The sequence below is a fragment of the Homalodisca vitripennis genome, chromosome 8, assembly GCF_021130785.1.
Source record: "Homalodisca vitripennis isolate AUS2020 chromosome 8, UT_GWSS_2.1, whole genome shotgun sequence".
Classification (NCBI taxonomy): domain Eukaryota; kingdom Metazoa; phylum Arthropoda; class Insecta; order Hemiptera; family Cicadellidae; genus Homalodisca; species Homalodisca vitripennis.
Window position 1 is genome coordinate 106,371,641 of NC_060214.1, and position 26,948 is coordinate 106,398,588.

Genomic DNA, 26,948 nt, shown 5'->3' on the forward strand with positions numbered 1-26,948 from the left:
CGAAGCGATGCAAAACATTCGTTTTCAGCTTCTTCGGCTGTTTTTTTGTTTGTCGTCAGACGGAAATTGCCTTCAGATTGCAGAGGTCAATTATATCTCAGCGTCTGATTTCAGACCCTACACTAAGAGGAAGCTGAAATGGAGCTAATTTCAACATTCGAGTGAAGCAAACTTCCCACCATAGCTACGTAATTTGTAATAAATATTCTGCCTTATTTAAAAAGGAATAACTCTAGCCGGTATATATTTTTGCTTAAAATATTTATTGCCTCAAATTAAACAATATCCGTACAAATTTAACTGCATGCATTTATTTCATTATTTATCCAAGAAACAAAGCGTTTTATTTAATCCTGAGTGCTTATAATATTACTTTTCATGGTGTTAAAGAAATATTTAAGAATATATATTTTTGCTTAAAATATTTATTGCCTTAAATTAAACAATATCCGTACAAATTTAACTGCATGCATTTATTTCATTATTTATCCAAGAAACAAAGCGTTTTGGTTAATCCTGAGTGCTTATAATATTACTTTTCATGGTGTTAAAGAAATATTTAAGAACAAAAACAAGATTTATTTATTTAAGATATGAGAATGGGGTAAAAATGTAATTGCATAATGAATGCTTGTTGATTTATGCGTGGTTTATAGCACGAGCTTTTTATCGCATAAAAAATTATGATAAAATACAATTAAATTAAAAAATATAATTGTGATCTAAATAAAATGGTTAGGTAGTTTAAACAGTCACATTCTCTTCTTACCGATTGCAGAGATTATTAAGGCTATAGAGATACTCAACGTATTCAGGAGGTAAATTACTGACGAATCTCACAGGAAAGGTCTGGCACAAAGGCAATAGCCCATTAAGGGCTTAAAATTCCGTATTTGATTTATTACTCACTCTCGTCCGGAATCCATTAAAATTAGTGGGAAAACGTCTCTGTGTGATTTATTTTTTACATGTAACTCGAATTAACACGTCACATTCTAATCTTTGCGATTACTTTATAAGCATTATAAAAATTGTATTGAAATTCTTGCGTGTAAATCAATATTCAGATTGCTATTATACTGAGTGCGCTAGTATATTTATATTTACTGTAACATTTCTACTTTTCACTAACACTTTAAGAAAGTTGTGACCTTGACGTGATTTAAACACGCAACCTTATTAAAGAGAGTTAAATCAGCATGTAACTCTTTATATCGATATTCTGTGTAATTTTCAGTTCTAAATCGTTATTTTAGAATTATCAGTTTAACTCAGATCTGTAGAGCGGTTTTCCTTGTTGTTTTTTTTTTTTTTTTTTTTTTTTTTTTTTTATATATATATTTAAAGAGACTTCAACCCCAAACTCAAAGATCCTTTAACTGCCCAATACCATAAAATCAGTACCAGCTCTTTGGTGCGTTAAAGAAATCGGAGATGAAGAAATTATCCGGCTATCAGAACCTAGTTATAAAATTATCAGGAAATAGTTTAAATTAGAATAGTATTATTTTTTTGTACAATCTTTTTACGTCACACGATTGAATGGAATGTTCGGTAATTGGTACAGACACTACAAAACCTATTACTAGATATTTATATCATCAATATTTTCTTTGAATTCAAAAATGTTGTGATACATTATTTTCTCTATTAAAATTACATAATAATCATTATACAATATAGGATTGGAACTATATAGGACCTTTCGAGGTTTTAGTTCTAAATAAAATCTACATTAAGACCAAAGAAAGATTTTTCTATGTAATCTTTTAAAGTATTTCAAACAAAATGTTTGTTTATATCACATATTTTGCATTTAACGGCGTATATGATACTATAACTTGTACAGTGTAAAACAAGTGTGGCCATAACTATTACAAAGCATATTTAATGTGATTTGACACAACAATGGTATTATCAGTGCCTAATAGATGAACAAACTGTATTATTGCAATATTTAATATTAGACGTAAGGTTATCAACATTTATATTATTCTTCTTTTTAAATACATTTTGGTTCCTAGTCATAATATAAATAGTGTTAGTGAAGTAACTACCGTGTTTATCATATTTTGTGGATTTTACAAAGTAACGTTTTTATTTTGTTTATGTCAGCATACTTATATTTACGTAAAGTATGTCCTATTATTGAAGTGACTACTTATTTTGGCGGACTATGGATGTATGTTTTGCACGAGGAAAAGCCTACGTTTCGCGTCACGGAACGTCACGCATGTTTATGTTTTGCACATGTTTTCACAGTAGAATGAAAGGTTTACCGAAACGTAAACGAATCGTTATATAAACATCTGATCTGAACTAACATGCGATTTAAAGCTTGTTTTATTGAAACTACCATCTTTCAACATCTAGGCTATGAGAATTGTGTATGTAATCAGCTAATATGGAGCGTATATATTATTTTTATTTGGATTCATAGGTAAAAGTATTTGTTTATTTCTTTGTTAAGTTAAACTGTAATGCAAGAAAAAGATGATTATTCCGATTCATCTACAAAAAACAAACAAAAATAGCGGCAATGAAAGCTCTGAAAACAGGGAGGCAGAGTTTATAATTTACAAAAGGAAAAAACATAAGTTAGTGTAAAATGAAATTACGACTGATGAAGTAAAAGAAGCATATCAAACTTGGATTGGAAAAATTACGTTCAAAATAACTTTCAAGACAACGTTCGCAAAGATATAGGGACAATAAAATAGCAGATCGTTTGAAAATTTGATATTCCTCAAGAAAAACAAAAACAAATTTGGCTGTTTGTAAATACTGGAATTACGTAAAATGAGATATTTAGAAAGGTACTTTTTCAAGGGATATATTCACAGCTCGTTACAAGACGTAGTAACTTTCTGTCGGTCAGTCCCGTGACTGCCTTACCTTTTTGTTATAAAATCAGGTTGTTTTATTACAAGTATTAGTTGTTCAATTAGTTGATGTTTTTGAAGAATCTTTTTCATTATCATTCTTAATAAAATGTATTTCAGTAGCATTAGAGGCAATTGGTCATAGCTAAAAGTTTTGTATTTAAGGTTGTATTTTGGTCATATCTGATTTAAGATTTTGTATGCAGTTTTAAATATTTCGCTTGTGGTGTATTCTTTTTTTTCATAAATCGGGAAACGTAAGCAATGATTGAATGTGAACGATATAGAATGAATGCGATGTCGAGTGTAGTGGTTTTACTGCTTAACATTGGTTAATATGAGGGTATAAGCTATATGAAATGTACATTTCTTATGATTGCTGTGGGGAATACTGTATTTTAAAGTTACTTCAAAAATAGTTTGGAATCCAGAATACTTTTAGACCAAATATCCTCAACAAAAGCCACATAAGGGGTTAAAAATGTGTAGAAAGTTATAAAATCATATCCACATCCCCATTTAATCACTTGATTTACGGTTAAAGGTGTTCCATCAGTTGTGGAGTGAAATAATATTCTGTTTAATCATGTAAACTTCGGTGCTCTTTCATAAAAATATACTTTTTCTCTCCTCATTCCTCAAAAGCAAATGCCTTAGATTAGATAATTAAACAAACTAATAAGAATGTAGTAATAAGCTGTGGTGTGGATAGCAGTGGCACGTTTGAGGCTTTATTAAACTATAGAATCGTCCGTAGGACGATCTGGGATCTCCTTAAGGAACGATTATTCCCAGAGGAACTTAAATCAGATGCCCACCTTCATCCAGCTTTTTATACTCAAAAAAGTACATATAAATTCATTCTAAGCAAGAGAATATAATAGTATGCTAACCCTGAAAATCACAATGAAAAGATTTTTGTCTCTTTTTAGTTTTGGAATTTGGATGGGTTATTGTTTATGAGAATAAATTTGATGAGAGTAAAACAATTTCGTGCTGAATAACATCAACAATTCTAGACGATGCCAGAATTGTTCTAAACCTCAGTTTTCAAAGTTTACATGATACATCTAACGAAAGCAAAGATAAAAGCTAAGTGTAAGAAAAATACAATATACAAGATAATAAAGTGCCCAATACGCAAAGATACGTTCAGATTGCAGATCTCGAAACGTAGTGTTACTGATTTCTTGTTTCACTGAATGATGGCAAGTGTCCGGAAAAATCCTGTTTCCTTCATAATAAAGTGGCAGGGGTAACAGCAGATGGTGGTTGTATTGTGTTGATCATGCTGTTTTATTTAAAACACAAATATTTTTAGAGTGTATCTATTTATTATTTTAGAGTTTCACACTTTTTGTCTAGCAATGATATTAACCACGATATATTTAACACCTTTTTATTAATCACCTAATAATTTAACAAGTTATTCCTCTTGTAATAGACATAATTCTTAGCTAAAAAGAAGAGAACAGGAAGATGTTACAGGATTTAACTCAAAAGATTCTCTGCAAAGAAACTGAAAACAGTGAGAGCTATTGTCGTAGTGGACGTATTATCCGCGGGCTCTGTTACCCGCATCGTGTCGGGACAGGAAATTGTGCGGAAATGGAACGGAGTGACTTACTGAACAGAATCGTTTTACCTCAGACAACAAACACATCTGTTGTTCCTGAGGCCATTGTCTTAACCATTGACAAGCAATCTTAAATTTTAGTCGTTTACTGTTCTCCAATGTAGTCCACCCACGATTAGTTTTTTATAATCAACAGGGGGTTATAATAGACACGATATATGTGTGTTTGAATCTCACGTAGAATAAAGATAAACTTGACTGAAAATTTGAGTTAATTATTTATTGCAATACATATTAATGAGCTATAATTATTTCGGCACTTAAAACTATACAATATACAATAATATTATTCTGTTAACATGCCTCTTCAATATATCAACAAAGTTTACCAGGTTGTAAACTTATATTTTTTTACTCAAAAAAGATTTTCATTCTCTAGAAATATTATTTACGTTGTCTTTTAAATATTCTGAAAGAAAACTGTATTAAGACTTCAACGTTTAATGAACATTAATATTATTGATTGATTATTTTTAGAAAGTTATATTACACTATTGATATGTTTTACAAGACATAAAAAAAGCATTCATAAAAGCCAATATGTAGTTATACCCAATATTTTAGCATATATTTATACCTCTTCCTGCAAATATACTTTGTAGGAGCATTGTCCAATCAATAAATTGGAAAGAATTTAGGTTAATTTTTGTTAAACTTATCAAGAACATAATTTTATAACGCATCAAATGTTTATACACACAGACGCTAAACATTGTTTAGTTTACATCACAACAACGAAGTAGGAATGAAATATTGATTTTGCACCAATTCTAACAGTGACTTCACGTGTTATTGATGTTATATAACCATAGGTGAGCACCCTCATATGATAAATGATAGATCTATCGAAAACAAGGAAAGAAATCAGATGATCTATGCAATCAGATGTCCATTTATAGTCAGATCTCCAGGATAGCTCATTGGAGTTATATACAAGTTAGGTTGCTGCTAGTGTACATGTAAATATGAAACTGTATAAAGAGTAATATTATAAACAATTATGCAGCCATTGGTCAATAATTGTTGAAAAAATATTTAATATCGGTTTAAAACTGTTTTTATGGTTAGTTATAAATGTATAACAATTAGTATTTGTTTACATATAAATTTATTCTACAAAAGCAGCATATTTCTTCCCTTTTACTTTTAAATATTCTCACAAAAAGAGAAACGAGTTCCTTGTTTTACAACATAAACACACTATTTTACCATTACGACTATATTCCGGCTTAATCCACCTTGGATTAATTCTCTGAAAACAAAAAAATCACACCTCAATATAAGAAACATGTCCTTAATTAGTATAAATCTTAAAAATGCATTTCATCATATCTCGAAGTATAGCTCATTAAATGAAATAAAAATGAAAGTATCCACTCATGGCTTTTTACCTCAGTAATTTAATTTTGATAATTTATGCAATAAATTATATTACTACAATTACAATTATATCTTTTACATGTAAATAAATTCTTTATTTAATTTCGATTGTTTGTTATATCAAGACTTTTATAGCGTTATACTTTAAATTAAACTTTACTGATACCAGTTCAGTACCTGTGAAACATAAATATTTTGAAATTAATACACAGCTTAATTAAATACTATAAATATCTTATAAAATTTTAAACTTATATTTAAGATTTTCCATATACTCCACATACCATCGCACTCAAAAAGCCGTTAACTTGCGTGCGTCATATTTAAATTTCAAGGTCATATTTTTTATAATCATATTTATACGTATTAGTATATTTAAACAAATGTACCTACGCGTTATTTAAATCCTAGAAATTATTGTTGTTTTTGCAAATATATTTTAAAAGTGTAAGTCACTAAATATGCTAAAATAGTTTTTGATTTTTTAATATATAATTTAAATATTTCATAAAAATAGAAAACATAAAATTATTTCTTTATAAATTAGAACTATTTTTTTCTTTGATGACATTGTAAAAAAACCGATGATAATTAACTTAAATAAAGAGGTGAGTGGGTAATTCAAATAAGCGTATTCTTTAAGGTTATTTATTTAAAGATTGTTAATGCAATTGAAATATATAATGTGTTCAGGAAATTAAAGATTCGTGGATATTACAGGAAATGTTCACCGCAAAGGGAATAACATATTAAGGGCTTATTAGTTCTTTATTAATCTTATTACTGACTTCATCTGAAATCCATCGAATTAGCTTTCTACGTGTTGCTCTCTTGTTAAAGAGGATATGTGAACAAATTTATAATTAAACACCCATATTTTCTATATTATTTTTTTATTTGAACGCTATATAATAGTTAACACTATTATAAATTATGTAAATAACATTTTCTCGTATGTATGAGAAAATTTGGTTTTATAATTAAAAATATAATATATATATATATTTATTTATAAATATTATATATTCATTAAATTTGTATAAATGGCAATAGCCGAATTTAATTGATTTCAATAAACATTGAATCACAAAAAGTACTATTATATATATATAAAACATGTTTAATTAGTCATCGACCAACCCCAAAACCACACTGAACCCCTACCTGGCATGTGACATAAAATCAGTAAAGATTATATAAAAAGGTTAAAAAGCAAGTCATACGTGAGGCTTCAATTTGAATACGATAAAATTGAATTCATGGTTTAAAAATTGTATGTCTCTATAAAAGGAATTAAGTATTGATGTCAAAGCAGTGATTTAAACTATATTTACTTTATGCCAATACAACTAATTATCAGTTCTTCCCCCATAAAACAAACAAAGACCAGTTTTCTTACAAAATCTCCAAAATATACAGGAAAGGATTTGATATGACAGAGATATGAGATTTTGATGCTTCATTTGAGAGTTAACGGAATCTGTGGAGTCGGAAATTGGATGTATCTCTACAATTTTGTAAATTTAGAAAGTCTACACTTTATAAAGTGCAATTTTAATGACTCTACATTAAAACTTATTGACGCAATAATGAGAAAAGACTGACTTAAATATATTTATTGAAGCGCATTATTTTTAGTTAATACGTCAGTACTAACTTGCAGGATTTCTAGTAACTTTAACCTGAAAAAAATTTATTACTTTGAGATAAATACTCTTTTATAATACGAGGCTTTTGTTATTCATATATTCACACACACACACACACACACACACACACACACACACACACCACACACACACACACACACACACACGCGCGCGCGCGCACGCACGCACGCACGCACGCACGCACGCACGCACGCACGCACGCACGCACGCACGCACGCACGCACGCACGCACGCACGCACGCACGCACGCACGCACGCACGCACGCACGCACGCACGCACGCACGCACGCACGCACGCACGCACGCACTCACGCACGCACGCACGCACGCACGCACGCACGCACGCACGCACGCACGCACGCACGCACGCACGCACGCACGCACGCACGCACGCACACACACACACACACACACACACACACACACACACACACACACACACACATATATATCATATAAGTCATATTACACGCTCATTTATGAACATTTTTCACTATATAATTTGTACTAACAAAAAGTATAATGCTATAAAAACATAAAGAGGATAAAACAAATATTCATGCTTTATAGGATGAAATAAATGGATCCATAACGCAATAAATGCAAAGCCTGCTCAATGCGCTTATATGCTGATTTTGCAAATAAGAGGTATTACAGTGCATAACAGATAAATAACAGTTTTTTTGTTACATCATTGAATATTAAGCTTAAACGTTAAGGACTTACTTTGTTTATATTTAGTACTACAACGTTTAATCCTTGCTGGTTGTTTAGCCGGAATTAATAATGCAACTAACTCTAACATGTTTGTTATGTTGTTACAACATTGTGAGGTTTATAATGTGACGTTTTTGTTTTAGTCGGAATTTTTTATGGGAAAAAACTTAACCGTCCTGTACGTATAACTAGTAGTTACCCGCGGTTTCGCTTTCAATTTCGCAAGGCTTGGCACCTGAATATGCACTTCTGTTTCAAGTGAACCATATTTCCACGTCTATGTTGGGTTTGCCTTCTTCCCACGATCAATAAAATATGTTACAAAGTGTCTAGCTTAGTACTCCGATCTTAGTATTTGTTTTGTTTTATAGCTGATATTGCCTCTTTCCCGATATAGTAGTAAGCTCTGAGAAGCATGCTTTTGTCAAAAGGCAACTAATTTAGGATTTATAACAATTTTTAATTAGTAAATTGAAAGCTATACTACATTGTCTCTTATATCTGCACTACTAGCAGTTACCTGCTCCTTTGCACGCAATTTAGTATGCGTTGCACGTGTATGACCACTGCTGGTTCCAGTGATTTATATTTCCGACGCCAATTTTGAGTTTGTCTCGTTGCCACGTCAAAAAGTTTATATTTATTGCCAATTGTAACTTACTTTGTTCTTGGTATGTTTTGTTCCAAACTTGATTTTGCTTTGTTCCCGATCAATAAAACGTACATTTATCATGGGTTTTATATTAGTCTTTAAGTTTATAGTAAAAGTTAGATAGTTATATTCTATTTAAGATCTAATGCATGATATTTGAAAACAATCTACAGTTAAAGTACATTAACAATGACACTTACGGGTTTGCTTCTTTGATAATTAAATAATAGTTAATATTTTAGAACATTTAGAGCTTGAATTGGGACATTAGTTCAAAAGCATAGTTCAGTGAACTGTCATCTAGCATAGTTCTTGCCGGCTGCTTCAATGGGAGTTTTCGGATTCAAATTCTGACCTTCTTATGTTTTAGGACATTTTTAAGGAAGATGATTACTTACCTAATCGCTTGAAAACGGTGTTAAATTTGTTTGTTATTCCATAGGGCATGTACTCACTGTAAATTTAAACAAATTAAAAATAATAAACAATGTTCTCACATAACTATTGATTACATTCCACTTGCTCTTTTAATTAATATTTCACAACTTATAGATACCAAGATGGGGTTTTTCGCTACTTTTAAAGGTCAGTGGGTACGCCCGGAGGGATTTTCGGAATATAAATAGGTCTATATTCATCCCAGGGATTGTAAGAATGTGCACGTAAAGCTTTCAGTACAATCGGTTGAATAGTGTTTGCGTAAAAGCAAAACAAATAAACGAAGGCACTTTCGCATTTATAATATTATTAGGATGAGACCAAGTAACTCATCGCACTCTTTATTTCATTTTACTTCCTTATTTGACCTCATGTGTGTGAAGAAGGACAAGTCCAACTTGACAGCAACGAAGAAAAATGATTTGTTACGCATACAAGAAGTTGCAAACAGATTTACCGTACAGACATTATCAGCTGATTAATTTAGAACATTAGCACCATTAGGTGCTTGTAATGGGACTATGTATGAGGCATATATTTGTTAACTATTTGTATAGCAATTTAAACGAATCCAAAACAATTAAACAATATTGTAAATTAAAACTATGTTCGTTTTTGTTTTTTAGAAAACGTTTTTACTGGATCGGAATTACTTACCTTTGTTAAATAATATTTTACTACCTAATATTCATTTAATATTAATTTAAGGTCTTTAAGTTGTGAAGTTATATACCAAATTTCAACTTATTACAAGCCGTTCTGAAATAAAAATAGTTAAGGTAATAGTGGCTGTTCGAGTAATTATACATTTTTTGAAAGATTGAATATGGTATTTTGATTTTTATTTAGTCCAGGAATAATACCTGAAAATAATGGTTGAGAGTTCAGGGACTATCTGTTCAGAGACACTCAACTGTGGCTCCAAAAATATCTTAGAATACAAGTAAATTACAACATAATATATACTAATACGATATGTTTTTGATAGACAACTTCAAGCGCTTTTGGCTTTGATTTATTAGTCAACGTGTTTATAGAATAGTACAGTAATATTAATTAATATAGTTTTTTATACAATGGCCATTTTATATCATGTTTTATGCTATCCTCCTAATAAGTTTATGCTCGTTTTACTAATATATTCCAATCGTTAAATATATTTTATTTATTTTTATTTAAGGTGTTCGACCAATAATTCACTAACGGTTACTCTGAATATGTGAAGAGACGTCATTGCTTCATAATTATAGGTTTGAACAACAGAAAATTATAAATTGTTTTGTATAGTTTGAGAAATACATGCTAACTAATTTTCGTAACAAACTAAACTAGACATACAAATTTTTATCAACATCCTTCATATTTAGGGAACAAGATAGCTATTGGTAACCACGGAATCTAATAAAGTTCAGTGATTATTTATTAAAAAATGTTTCGTTTGCAAAAACTAAGTTTTGAAACAGGGTTAAGAAGTGATAATTTAAAAACATGTTTTTCTCCATTTAAGTATGACATTATTCTGTTGATCTCACACTAAAATCTTTAATAAATAAAATGTTAATTTAATTTATAAATTTAAATAATAAATATATTATTGACATATACTGCATAATTATTGTAACTGGATTATTTACGAATCTCGCAGGAAAGGACGGGCACAAAGGGAATAACCTATTAAGAGCTAACGAGTTCTCTATTGGATTTATTACTCAATCTCATCCGAAATCCATTGGTATTAGCAATCCAAGGGTGTTATCTGATTAAAAAGGGATAAATAACTTACAACAGACCAGAATTTCCTTATATCATAATTTCCTGTAAGGTTTTGTGATGTTAGTTTTATAAATAAAATAATAAAAAACATCTCTAGTTATTGCCACTGGGATATTAATAATGTCAAAGTATTAATACTAAAACTCATTATGACTATATCACCTGTAAAGGATAGATCAACAAACTGCATGATAAAACAGCTGCGACCAAACACAATGAATTCAAAGTCAGCTTAATGCGCTTATCTGCTGATTTGCCAAAACATTTATCCCCATTACAGTGAGTAAGGGGGATAAATAAACTGTTTCATTGAATTACGAGCGTAAATGTTTATGATTTGACTAGTTTTATCAGGATTTTTTGTGATATGTTGTTATTATTAATGTTTAAAAAATATGATTATTTTGTAAACTAAATAAGTATGTCATATTTTTTTATTTTTCAAAACTAATGTAAATTGTTATTTCAGCCTAATCAACATTAAATTAGTAAAACTTTTGATTGGTTTGAGATTAAAATTATACCCAAAAACCTAGTATTATTATTCCTCTAATTGCAATATTGAAACATCGGTAATGTCATTGCAGGGTTTGGTTATACTATCTTCATTACATGAGTCACTACGTCATATGTTTTCTTGCTATTATGGTTACCCATAAGAGCAATAAAAAAGCTCGATCAAATCCCATGGAGTGAAATGCACGATCATTGAACTAGAAGTTGCATGTAAAGAAATTAATATCCGTGTGTTTCATGTCTACATTTCATGTTTTTATTTTTTTCTCAAGATACCATGCAAAGAAAAAGACAGACGGAAGATACTTTTTTGCAGCTCCATTAAAGTGATTGCTTCGCCATGATTTTATCCAATTGTAAAACTTTGCCCATGAGATCAACCACTGATTAGCTACATGAGGCTTTAAGTGTGGTCGGATTGTCAGATATTAATGGGCTATTGCCAAGTGCACAGTTTTCCATACTGTAACACGCCCTTTATTATCACGATCCTCAATGAAAGTGACGTGATAGTTCTTCTTATTGGCCTGAGTCTTACAGTTTGTGAAAGCTCATGTGGTGGCTAGAAATGTCATATTATAATATTGTTCATATATGGTTCAGAGCATATCAAATTTGTTTTAGGACTGTAAGAATTAACTTCTATGGGCCGTCATACTACGAAGAGAGCAGTCACAATTCCTGATTAAGCTTTTTACTCCTCTCTTGTATATCAATCCCATATCAATATACAAAAATTCTTTCTGCAGTAAAAAAAGAGATCAAAAGAGATCTTTACCGGAACTATCTCAGAAAATTCTATGCAGATGGCATAGAAACTGAAAACAGTTGGAGCTTTTGTAGTGGTGACGTGTTATCCGCGAGCTCTGTTATCCGCAGGCTCCGTTATCCGCAAGCTCCGTTTATCCGCAGGCGCCGGTTTCCGCGTCCTGTCGGGACAGGAAATTGTGAGGAAATGGAACGGAGTGGCTTACTGAACGGAATCGTTTTACCTCAGGCAATAGCACATCCGGACGATTTATAAACACTAAGAGAAACAAAATTGAATATTAGATAACACATGTCAAGTATAAAGTACCATAGTTGTGTCTTCTTCCAGTGTTAATATCTTAGTTGTGGGTCCTACAGCTTTTTGCCGTTTCTCGAATCGATCACCATTTAACCCTATCTCTGCAAGGTGTCATCCTCTATTGTTCTGTCTCTCATTTTTTTTATTCTGACACCGCTTATCCAAGACTTTACCGGCCTCCTTTTAGATTAAACACCCGAGCTCTTCTGTGCCATATAGTTTCTTTCATAAAGTGCACGTTTCATACCAAATTAGTCGTCTAGTCTAAATCTCATGAAGAAGAAAGTAAATTTGTGTATCGTATTTTTAAAATATTTAAAGTACCTCTCAAACACTATCTAGGTAGCTAATTTGAGTTTATATTAATTACAATACATATATATGAACTGAAGAATTTAAACATTGATAATATAGCTGAAAAACATATCACAGAAGAAGTAATCAGTACTGTGATCAATCGCTATTTTCGCATTGCCAGACTTTCGCGGGTATGTAGCTATTTTTAATGTATTCTCATAGGACATTGCTGATGTACTAAATGGGTCATTCAATCCATAGATAAAAATACGAATGGTAACAATAATTAGTGTCAGTAAGAGAAAAGAACTGCGATAAATAATGTGTGTAACATAACTATGTGTTATCGTGTGTATATATATATATATATATATATATACACATATTATCATATATATATATATATATATATATATATATATATATATATATATATATATATATATGATAATATGTAGGAAATCACATATGTCAACATAGTCATTTATAAAACATTACAATACATTTGTATTAACTGTAAAACATTTTTGTGCAAATATGAATTAAAATCTGCATTAAAATATGAAAAAAATACAACCGGATGCTGTTACCCAAACTAATTTGTCGGAGTTTACCAAGAGACATGTCTCACACGGAACTATGTTACGCTAATAATGATGTTTACCAAGTTGCATCACTAATTATAATTCCAGGCAACTCCAGACACTGTTTGGCTGCGACGCTTCACTCAGTGCTAACTTGGTCAGGTGACGTCATAATATAAGTTAAATTTACTCAACTTGACAATATCGGAGTGCCAACAGTCCATTGCATAATATATGTATCGTCATACGATATTGATCTTGACTAAAGGGTACACTTCAAATATTCTAACGTTAAGAATATTTGGTTCTGCTTCTTACATTTACAAACCTATACATACGACTATAAAAAAGCATGTACGCTTTATATAAAGTACGTTATCATTTTCGGTTTAAAGTATGTAAATAAAGGAGGCACTTTCATTAAAAGTGCTATAAAAGAGAATGAACTTTCAGAACCTGCCAGCATTGACAGTCGCTGGAATTGAAGGTGGGGGTGGGTTGGGGAAGGGGGAGCAAATAAAGCATTGCTAGGAAAACCAGGTCAGAGTCACAGCTTTAACACAGGCCTTTAGGCTCGTCCAAAACTTCTAATGACCAAACCTACAGCGTTGGGATTGGAAAATTATTCTTTAAGATCAATTTCGGGTGAAAACATGGTTTGTTGATTGCTCAATTTGTACCTTGTACATTTTCTATGGCAAACGTTACACACGTTATCAGGTTTAATATTGTAGCTCTTTTTAATGTTATACATTTTTTACTAGCTGGATGCCCTCATACAGATCAACGAAACAAAATAAATTGCATGATGGCAGATTTGAACTGCCATGGTGTATGCAGTAAGGTGTATGGAAGGTGTATGCAGTAATATAAACATAACTAATATCATTAGAAATACAGTTACTCTAAACTTCAAAGGCAGATGGACGCAGATATTTGACATATAGTCCAGTCATGTTACCTGACTGAAAATAGAAATGTTTTCTTACAGCAAACTAATGGCACAATTTAGTCAAATACATCACAAATAAATAAAAAAAAACATTAAGGCGTATAGGAGGGGTGGTTTTTAGGGGTGAAAATGGTTTTTTGCAATTTGTGACTAAACAATGCATCCTATTAAACAATGCTATTCCTAAAATTATGTATTTTATTCATTACGAAATATTCAGCCCTTTATCATAAAATTTCACTTCAAAAATAAATTTTGATAATTTTCAATCACCATTTTGAAACATTTTTATTATCAAAAAAGGTTCTCTGACAGCTCAGTTTTTTGTCTATTTTGAAGAAATTAAATAAAAAATATGTAGTTTTAATTGAAAAAAACCGGTTTTTTATTTGTTTTAAATTTTTGAGGTTAGGGGGAAAATGATGACTACATAAGTTGTAGATTTTTTATTTCCAACAACTTTTTTATTTGACTTTTTTCAATAGGATGCATTGTTTAGTCTCAAATTGCAAAAAAAACATTTTCACCCTAAAAAAACACCCCTCCTACACCCCCTAATAGACGATTTTGGTTCGGAATGTTTTTTTTTATTTATTTATAATGTATTTGACTAAATTGTACCATTAGTTTGCTGTAATAAAACATTTATTTATTTGACCATTTTTAACTGCTATTTCTCCTGGACTAATATTGCTCTGAACGAAAAAAACAACTAATCCCATAGCTCAGTTTCTATTCAAAATATATTGATATAGAAATTAATTAACCACCAAAGAAATTAATAATTTGTATTTTTTAAGGGCTCTTTTTACTAATATATGCCATTTTGTAACAGAAATTTAAATAATCAAATACTAATTTTTAAATGTTTCTACTTTTACAATGTTTGAACCAATAAGTTATTTTAAAAAAAATATCATGCATAGACTTATTTTTTTCGGCGGAAACTAAATTACATGAAAGGCCACATGACCCTCTCTTACATTTAACCTGTCCTGGTCTAGAGTTTTATGAAGGAAGGCATTTTATTTGGAGGCAACTTGATTAAAACCAACAACAAAAACATTGCTTTATTTTAGATATTCAGACTGTAATAATGAAGCTATTAGTACTTGATAAACCATAGACAGTGGTATATAAAGAATAAAATAACTGGTAGAACAAACTGTACAAGAAATTAATTATACAGAAAAGGAAAATAATGAGTGACCTGGTTCAATAAAGCCAGATAAAGAGCAAAATCTGTCACTCTGCCAGCCTAATGAGGCAAGTAATGTTCAATCAATGAGCAGACTCAAAAGCTACTGCACCACTCATAACGGCGCGGCTGTTTGTTAATTAAATTAAAGCTTTTAAACTCGTTTTACATATCGACTAGTCCATTAAACGAAGTTAGCCGTCAATCGCCAATTTTTTTTCGAATGTTTTTATAATATAGGAAACAGTAACCCAACGCGCGCGCGCATACTATTTCATGTTTTCTATTCATGTTTAAAACCTTTTAATAGTTCGCCATTCATTGAATTTCTAATTTTATTCAGCTAAAAGGTAAATGCGATCTTGACTTGTTATCTTCTTTGTTTTAAACGGTCTTGCAGTGGTCTCATATTCTAAATATTCACCACAGATGGTTTCAAGCTAGTGCATTTGCGTGTTTTCCAAGATTATATACTTCAAAATTCTCCATTTATAGGTTTAACTTATTCTTTATTGAACTGTAATTACTGTGTTGTAACTTATAAATATGCTGTTAAAGTGGAATTTGTTGTAGCTAGTAATTGTAAGTAAATAATGCAATACTTATTAATTTCTTTTTGAAGAATTCATTATTTTTTTACTAGTATCGAATATTGTGTATAGGTTTTTTTAACAATACGATATATTAATAACCTTGATAAAAAAAGAATTAAGCAGTCTATTGTTCGGTATTTCCATGGTGATTATTCCAAGTTTAAATAAATGTATAAATTAGCTAAGGAAGCAGCTAATGATGGAGTGGAAACACAATACCTGCCAGTACCTATTGATGATTTTAAAGCCTTCCAGAAAAAATTTTATGGTTTACAATTTACAAACCTCTTACAACAATCCTCAAAAGCTGGGCGGTTTTAAACAGATACAGAGCCAATTTACAAAATACCCATGGTTTAGATCATGTAATTTTAGCAGGTGGGAAATCATTAATATCAGTAGATTGAGGCTTGGTCATGGCAATGTAAATTCATGTCTATACAGAATAAAAAAATACTTCACTCCGCTATGCCTAAACTGCACAATGGCTAAGATAGAGACAATGGAACATGTTTTGCTGGAATGTCCCAAGTACTCTTATGCCAGGCAACTTAGTTACAAGAAAGTAAATCAATCAAGATACAAAGTCAATCAACAGAATTCGAATATTATATTAATCGATTTGCTGCGAAAAAGCAGACACTCAAATTTATAAAGAAATTAATGATTTTTTAAAAAATAGTAAGTAGAACCATGTAAATTTGATTAGGTTGTGGAACACTTAGAATACATGCAGTGGCAGTGAAAAATATCAAAATCACTATCATATAATCCAATCAAAGAGATTTCCTTAGTTTTTCCTTCTCCTAACTAAACCATAAAATTACACAGAACATGTTAGAAATTATGGTTCTAGGGTATGGATTTTACTCTACATAACCTTCATAGAAAAACAAACAAAATGAAATAAACATCTGATAAGCTAATAGCAATATAGTAAATTACAAAAAAAGAAGAAAAAAAAAACACATGAATTGGAAAATGCAAAGACTAACTAATTGTTCATAGCTTGGGCGGCAACCACAAGGTTCATATGTAAAAAGTGAATACGGCAAATAACTAGAAAGAAGAAGACATAACAAGTGTACTACGTGGCCGCATTATAAGATTATAAAGGCCAGCCAACAGGCAAAAAGGAAAAAAAAAAAATAAAAAAAAATAACGTTAGCGTTTTTAAAAAATAAACCATCAAATTTTATTAAAATTAAAATAATAATTTCAAAGAAGATGAATTCTGTAAATTCTATACGTACATTGTGCACAATAAAATCGATCAAAAAAGTGTTAAATGGTGTTAATGGTGGTTATTGTATTGTGATAATCATAAAAAGAAAATAACAGGTAGTTGTGAAATACCATTGGGAATATGTTATTAACATTCAGTCAGACAGTTGTAATCGATGTGAATTCTCGAATGAATACATGAATATTAACAGGAATTTCACAGTAAATAATACAAGACGATTATTTAATTACTAAAAAATGGAGAATATTTTATTAATTTAAATTAAAATGGGGCTTCGGATTTGTTTGCAAAACTACTGTTGTCGATATGTACGCTTTTAATATTACCTATTGCGCCAGTGCATTGTTGACGTATTACATGAATTGTTTTATTCATTGTACAAGTTATCATTCATATGCCACCAAATCCTGCTAATGCAGGTGCATGAAGTTAGAATGTATAATCTTATCCAGAATTCTAGATACAACTGCATTCCTTCAGAGAAGTGAATCCGTCTTTTCCATTGCATGCCACTTTAATGAGACAACCAACAGAAGACCTATTTATCTTCCCTCCGAGTCCTTCCAGCTTCTTCAATAATTATCCTTGTCTTTATTTTTGTGATTACGGCACTATTCAAAACAAAGTTACCTTATGTGTCTTTGTCTGATATTTTGATTAATAAAACATACATGTAAATGACCAGTTCCTTATTCGCAGGTTTTTTTAACTGGAAATTAAGAATAATTGCTTCGTGAGCCTAACGAATTATGCACTGGAACTTAGTTTTGACACTTTGCGGAAACGTCATGTCCAACTTTAACTTGGTCGAACACATTAAGGAAGAAGTTTACAGTTATAAGTGGGGTTTAATTTTCTGAGTAATTTCTGGAAAATAAATTAAACTTAATTTCATTTCGTAATATATATTTCATTCTTTACCATTTATCTAGAAGATAAAAAATAAATTGTTTAAATAAATGGTCTTAATAATTGTAATACAACTATGTTATATATAGTCAGAACATTAAATATTATGTTAAATGTTTTTGAATATAGAATACAATTATAATGATGGTTTAATCAATGAATATCATGAGTGTCATGAATATCAAAACGCGATTGCTGTTAACGATGAGAGAAAACATGGCTTTCATTTCCTGCCACAGACAACCGTTTGCTCTGCACTTCTCCAATTAAGATAGCTGCCTCGTTATCGCTGTATGGTTTTTATTTTTTCCTAAGACTTTCAATTACTGTCCATTATATTACTCAAATAGAAAAACTTTACACCAAATAAAAAATATTAAAATAATGTTTTTTATTTTACAGATGTGATAAAATTTATATATGTAATTTACATATTATAGTTGTTATTGAGTACAGCTTCATCCAACTTTTTTAGATCTAAGTTCTCATATTGAAGAATTGTTTTAAAGTAATTTTGTAGCAGTAAACTTTTAAAAATTTTGTTTACGGTATGACGATAAACATGTGTTTGTGACAGAGGTATTGATCATTTCTTACAAACAAGAAAATACAACTTGAGTTTTTATAACATGTTATTATAGTTGTCTAATGAAATTGTAGTGTTTATAACATTGCTCATTTGATTTTATTATTTTAAGAAAATCTGTTTGGTTTGGTTGATAAATCTATATTTTTTCCCTACCTACGAATTAGGGAATTTATATACGTCGTATTTTCAAGTTGTTCTAAAGAAAAATATTTAAAACCAGCTTTACATGAAAGTAAAGAGTGTAAATTCTTAGTAAATTCCTTAAATTATTTTTATAATATGTTTAAAGAATTACATTATTTAAAACTCTGACAATGCCATAAGTATATATTTTAATCATGAAACAGGCAAACTTCTGACAATTTTTATTTTGACAGTTGTACTTTAATTGAATCATACTTACCACAATTAATATGTTTTTAATACATTTTTATTTTAGGTAAGTTATTGCTGGTTATTTAAAAATGGACTTTAACTTAAAACGTATACGTTTTTACCTTACCATAAGATGAATTATTAAAATATTATTTATTTTATCGAAAAGCTAGACGTGTTTACAATACTCTAAAAACATGTTGTTTTATATTTTCAGTTAACTACTACACCTAAACTAGGAAGATGGTCATGAAAATAAAAAAGAGCTACCTCTACTTTTTAAAACACAAAATAAAGTCACAGGCTAAACAGGAGACTCATAATGAAGATTTTTAATCACTTCAGACAGGCCACAGTAGAGCTCATTACACCTAGCAGCCTTTGAGACTCGATAGTTAATGACGTTGAAAATTGGTTACTCGCTGTTACTCGAAACCATTATTTCGATTTCTCCCTCCCCTCGTTTTTTGTATATAATTTTTATATTATTATTTCTAAATATATATTATCACACACACACACACGCAAAATCCATTTGGTTACTTTATAATTGTATCAAATAAAATCCTTCATTTACATATTCGGATTCATTTGCAGATACAGTAAAATTTGTCATATCCGGCCTAATGGGGAAATACGTTAGACCTGATATTGTAAAGCCGAATATGGGTATAAATATGTTGCGGTTTACACTCTGAAGGCACTATGTAGGACCGTGAAATTTTAGAAATTAGGATGAAACAAACATTTATTCATTTTCAATCTTTTAAACTAAACTAAAGTGGTTTTTAAACATTTTTGTTTTGTGGTTAAGTATGTCAATTACAGCATTACTCAAAAAGGTTGAGTAAAACAATGTTATATTTGAAAAAAATAAACATTTAGTACTGTACACTATTAAGATTCAGATCATAACTTATTGATAAAGTAAAAAGTTATTATCTCATCACTGTAATAGATCCCAATGCACGCTATGACCGGATATGACAATTTTTAATGTAAATTATGGAAGTAAAATTGTGAATACCCATTATTAGTTTTGAGTATGCATAATATGTATTAATCCCATAACTGCGCAAATTCAGTTGCAAACACAGGAGTGATATCTATTTAATAACGTTCTGTGAGTTTAACGCATGATAAAGTGAAAAAGTTCATAACCCTGTATTTCACAATCTCCTACAAACATAAAACCTTTACCTACGTCATCTTTAATCACATAAATATTCAACTTACGTTTATTTATTACTAAATGTATCTTCACCGTACTTTTTATCTTCGAACTATACGTCCCTTAATCCAATGCAAAACCTAAAAATGTTAGTTTTTTAAAGGTGAAGGCACCCTTTAGGCACAAATTTAGTGCAATACGTCCATGTAAATTATGGATAATTTTGAAACAATTGAGGAGGGATTTTTTAAAATTTTCATATAGACATTTCTCCTAATTCTAATTCAAGAAGTGTCTTCCTATCAAATTACAGAAAATGCATTTACAACGGTTTATCTCTGACGTATCTTTCTTTGTTTGAATATTTTTGCAAAATTTTCTTAGTTTTAAACCGTTATCAAAAAGTTATTGGAGAATTTGTACTGTGCGACAAGTGTCACAGTTTTTTTTTAAATTTATAAATAGTTAATTACACTAAATTTCGCCCAAGTTAATGTTGTTCCAAGGTTAAAAAGAGCTTACGACAAGCGAAACCTGTGTTTCATAGTTCGCTATAATCTCGCCAGTGATTCTAACGTTGGATATCATGGATGTAATATGCTAAAAAGTGTTCCCTATAAGCCTTCCCTTTTCAGTAAAACTTGTACTAGCAACAGCAAAACCCAATGTGCCACTTAAATTTAAAAACCTCACTAATTGTTAATTATTCAGATGAAGTAAAAATGCTATTGATAGGTTTAGTTTATGTGGGAGCTGATAATGAGTGAGGTTTCCTTATTACAACATGTTAACAAGTCTATACGTGAGAAGAATCCCTCTTAATGTTTGACCTGTAACATTCGAAGGAAAGTTAATCTCCCCTTCTTCTAAGAGGCTATGGCTGAGAAGGTGCCTACCTTTATCCTCCCTCGCCCATTATGAATATCCTGTCACTCCTGAAAACACTTGGAAAACCCTTTTAGATTACCTAGGAGAAAGCACTTTTTTACCTTCTTGTCAAAGAGAAAAATTAATATGACGATGATAATATATATCAAGATGAATTTATTTAATTTAACTTTATTATATATCTTGTTCAACCATATCATATTGAATTTTCTTACACACATTATTCAAACTACGATTTTGAAAAAAAGTAGTTTGTCCAGTAAGGTGTTTAAACAAATAATATGAAATTTTATACAGCGTTTTAAAAATATAAAAGAGTATTTGAATATCATGCTGAACATCTTATTTTATATTAGATTTTTTTTAAATCCAGAGTATATATGTAATTATATTATAAATGGCTTATACCAAGTATTTTCTTTGTTGAAGGTATACATGCATTTTAAATAGTGTTTAAAATGCCAGAGAAAAATTAATTGAAACCCAATGAAAAACATAAGATAAAATTCTACATTTATCCGTATATATATATATATATATATATATATATATATATATATATATATATATATATATAAGTAGATAGTAATATGGCGGTTCTAGCTCAATTTTGGGACAGACGGTAAATCAATGAAAAATACTGTTTAAAGGACAATAAAACGAATCTGTAACTCACGAATGAAAAATTACCGAATCTATAGCTGTTTGCTTCTACTTTCTTGAGCTGTCAAATCAATCTATTTGAAATGTCTGCTACGACGAAAAATCTTCTACTCTACAAAATTGATAGTAACACAGTCTTTATCTTTAATAGTCTTCTTTCCAGTAACAACCAAGTGTAATTTTTCATTTTTGTTTAATTCTTTAATCTTTTTCTCATCCAAAACAGTCAAAAATCTGTTCGGTAAGTGTACTTTACAATCTTCCAACTCGGCAATTATTGTAAACCCGAATTTATCTTTCATTTTCTCCAAATTCAAGATTCTATGTTTCTTCCTTTCTTCCAATTCATTTAAACTTCTTATACTCTTTGAAATTTACATTCTCCAATATCATTTAACTCCTTCAAGAACTCCATTTAAATAGAAAAAATTTAAAGACGGAAAAAATGAAATTTGCTAACAATCACTCGAGAAGTCGGGGAGAATGTGAGTAAAACCGCATTCTTTTCACGAGGTTCTTCGTTTAATTTCTCCAAATGTACTATAAAATCATCGAGGATTTCTGGCTTAAAGTCGTAGACAAAGTCAACATCCAGATAATGAAAAAATACAGGTAATATCTTTTCATAATAAACGTGTGTATCGATACCTACAAACCTAATGTATTCTTTGAAAAGGAAAATAATTTTTTCAACGGTTCTAAGAGATAAGTAAAAATTTTTTATTTATTTTCCTAAACTCTGTAACAAATTTTGTTTGTTTTTCATCTCCGTATTGTAATTTTATAAGCAGATTATTCAAATGTGTTAGTTTATTTCGAAATTTCTTAGGTTTAGGTCTTTCATACAAAATTAAATTACAATCTCTACAAACTAAATATCTTTTATCAATAATTTATCCTCTATTATAACACTTGTAAACAGTTGGCATTGTACTCTTCCATTTAAACAAAAAAAAGATTTTTTTATAAATGGAGATTATGGAACTAAGTCTACCGAGATATAAAATTTTTCAGCACAAATGTTTATGTTTACATTTCTACAACAGAGATAAATAGAAATAATTTCATTCTATTGTACAACTATTTAGGATATTTTGTCTATGATTACAAAGATTATTACGGAAGAAATCGAGATTTTTCAGTGGCGAAAGAGTATATTTTTGAAGTATTAGAAGGAATGAAAGAGAATAACATTGAATTTAATCAATTATTGTTTAAAGACATACAAAATGAGTGTTGTTAGTGTGCGTGTTTTTGCGATATCTACTTAACTTCTAAGAAATTGGGAATGGGATAAGAAGAAAGGTATCATATGTTTTATTTCAATCAACTCTAGATTTGTGACGTCTGCTGAGAGCGTTTGTACCACTAACGCTTGGACCTTGCTTTGCGCACGCCGTGTGTGGTACGTACAAGGACAGTAGTGACACCAAACAATGACCTTGCTTTGCACACGCCGTGTGCGACAATGAAATCACTGTAAAAACACTTAATTCTGTATTACAAATGAACACTATTTTCACACAATGTTTTTTATCACAGTTTAGAATGTCTACACAAATTCAACACACAATCTTCTTGTAATGTCTTTCTTCGAGAATATAATAGAAACTTATTAAATATGAAGGACAACGCCCAGTGGAACACTTCACTTCACTTTTAACAAGAAACACAGATCTTCACAGCAATCTTCTTACTTTATAAAGTCCATATCTTCTTTCTTCAACTTGCAAATACATTAGAATCTTCTAAATAATGATATATCTTGTTAAATTTTCGTTAAAATAGAGGAGGATCACACATGGCTAGCTATACGTGGCCAACGCCCAGCAAAGAGATGAAGACGAGATGTAGTGTTACCAACATGTTAAAATGAAATGTCTCAATTCCCTAGAACTGTTATAGTTTCCAATGTATATTAAATAAGTATATATCAATATTTCTTTCAAACCTTGTTGTTCAAAAACCACTCAACCGATTTTAATGAAATTTGGTACACATATAGTAAATACTTAACTCTTTCGACTTAACTTATCCATAAGGGTGAACATCATCCCCTATTTCTTAATATTCATAAAAAAATATAAAAAAATTATCAGACAAATCTGAAACTTCAAAAACAAGCGAGTTCTACTTAAAATTTCATGAAAATAACAAAATGTTCAAAATCTACCCCAATCATCCCTTATATTTAAACTCTTATATCTAGAGAAACTATTGGAGCTTTTCTGATGAAATTTGGTATATAGGTTCAGTAAATATTAAAAGTATTTTGTTAAAATCATCACTTCCGGTCCATGACCTTGAAATAGTTTTTTCCTAATATCATCACTATTTTTCAAAGTTTTTTACTGCAATTTAAAATGAATACTTTTATCAATGTCTTTAACAATTCTGTAAAGTTTTAAAACTATCCGACGAATAATAGTGAAAATAACGCGATTTTTACTGAATTTCTCTAATATCGTTCTTAATCACATCATAGGCTAAAAATTTCTCAGAAACCACAACCACATAACATGTCGAGTTTGTAACAGCTTTTTGAAAATCCATATTGATAATTATATCGTTCTTTGAACCAGAAATATTTGTCAAACTCTTTGTTGTATCAATGTCATAAACAGGTCTATTCGCTAAAAATTCTTTAGGATTGTAATACATTTCCTTATTATTACAGTAAACTTTCTTAAAATCTTGATACATCTGATACATGATTCTGAAAAGATCTCCTGAAATGTTTTAAATTTTGTAATTCATCTGGATAATAAGAACCGTTCAATTTTACTCTGATATTTTTTACATCCAAACTATCAAACTTTGAAGGATTTTTGTTCTTGATTATTCTGTCTATCTGTTTGAAAACCTATGAATAACGAACTTGGGATTGAAGATATTTCTATAAATATTTGTAATATCGAACGAATAAGTTGTTCCGGAAATACCTTTTTGTTCAATACATTGCCAATCTAGAAAAATTAAACATAATGTTTTGACTTTTTGTAATTTCATCAATCAACCTAATTTTACTCGTGGTTTTATAATCAATCATTGGAACTCTAATAAAAAAATCTGTAATTGTTATTTTTCCATCAACAGGCATAACATTTCCAGTTGCAGTCTTCAGAATCACATCATCGTCTTCTGCTCTTATAAAACTTAGATAAAATCCTCCTTTATAGATCGGAATAGTAACATTTTCAAAAAATCCTAATCCAAAATGAGATAAATTTCCAGCTGCTTCAAAAACACCAAATTTAAAATCTGATTCAAAGCCATTAGAAGTTTGAGAAATAACATCACTTTTTGAATACGAAATAGTTCCTTTAATTGTGCTTAATTGGCCACAGTTTTCGACTTCTTCTATCAATTTATTGTGTTTTTCTTACTTCAATCTTAGAAAATAAAAACGGTATAAAATTATCGATTAATCTAACATTATCAGTTCCAAGATATGCTTGACCATCTTGTTTTGTTAAAGTTCCAGAAATATAAAACTGGAAGTTAGACGAGCAAAAGTTATCTCCAAAATCAATATTAAACTCAGTTCTTTTATTCGGTTCATTCAAATGTTGTTTACTAATTGGATAGAAATTTTTAAACTCCGCCCTTTCAATATCACTAGCATATTTTCTGTAGTCCGCCATTTAATAAGAGAAAATTTAGAAATTTTAAACATCATGTAATCATTTTTTCATCGATCTAATGTACGTTTTTATAAGAAAAGATATAAATTTTAGTAAAATAATTAAAAAGATTAGAGTCATTTTTAATGATCTACTTCGTCATATTCAGGATTCTCTTCCTTAAATTTTGCGATCTCGGTCACATATTTCAATAAAATTTGCACAGGATAGTAACCGCTATCTATAATATTGTTCCAATCAACTGTATCTTTATTTTCATCCAAAAACTTTATACTCAAGTGTTGATAGAGACAAAGAACAGACATATGATCTTTTAATTGATAGTGTATATTTTCTTGAATGAACTCTGATGATAAAGTTTGATATTTAGCAATGTTATACCAATTCAATTTGTTTACGTATAATCTCATCATATCTTCGGATAATTCATATTTTTGAGAAATGTCATCCCAATGTTCTTTTTTCAAATCTCTTTCGTGTTGCATGATAAAAAGATCGAAAGCACTGTAATGTCCCGCCATCTCTATTTATTAGGAAAAAATTTCAAATCAAGTTTTTATAAATTGGCTCTTTTTAGCGTTACATTCAGCACATTTTCCCAGAAATTCTTTTAACTCCATTAATGTTTGCATAGTATTTTATATCATTTGTTGCAGTTTTTTCTTTACATCTCACACAATATATGAGCGCCATTTATATAAGGAAAATTAGTCATCATAGCCGCCTACTCCATTAAATCTGTTGTCGATGTTTTCAAAAGTTTTATCGACATCTTCTTTAAATTTATTAAAGTTTTCTTCTAGTTTATTTACTTTATCGAGATATAAAGAGTATCGATCATCTATTCTTTTAAGTAATTCATTATTATGTGTTACATTCTCATTGAAACGTGTACCAAAATTTTCAAAAAAGTTTATTTTCTCATTGAAATGTGTATCAAAATCTTCCAGAATTTTGTTAATTACTTCACCAACTAATTCATTAACATTATTTTTATATGTATTAAAGTTTTCTTCTAGTTTATTTACTTTATCAAGTAATTCACCAACATCGTCTACTGATCTTCTATTTCTGGCTTCTAACTTGTCATAGACTTCTGTTGTAAA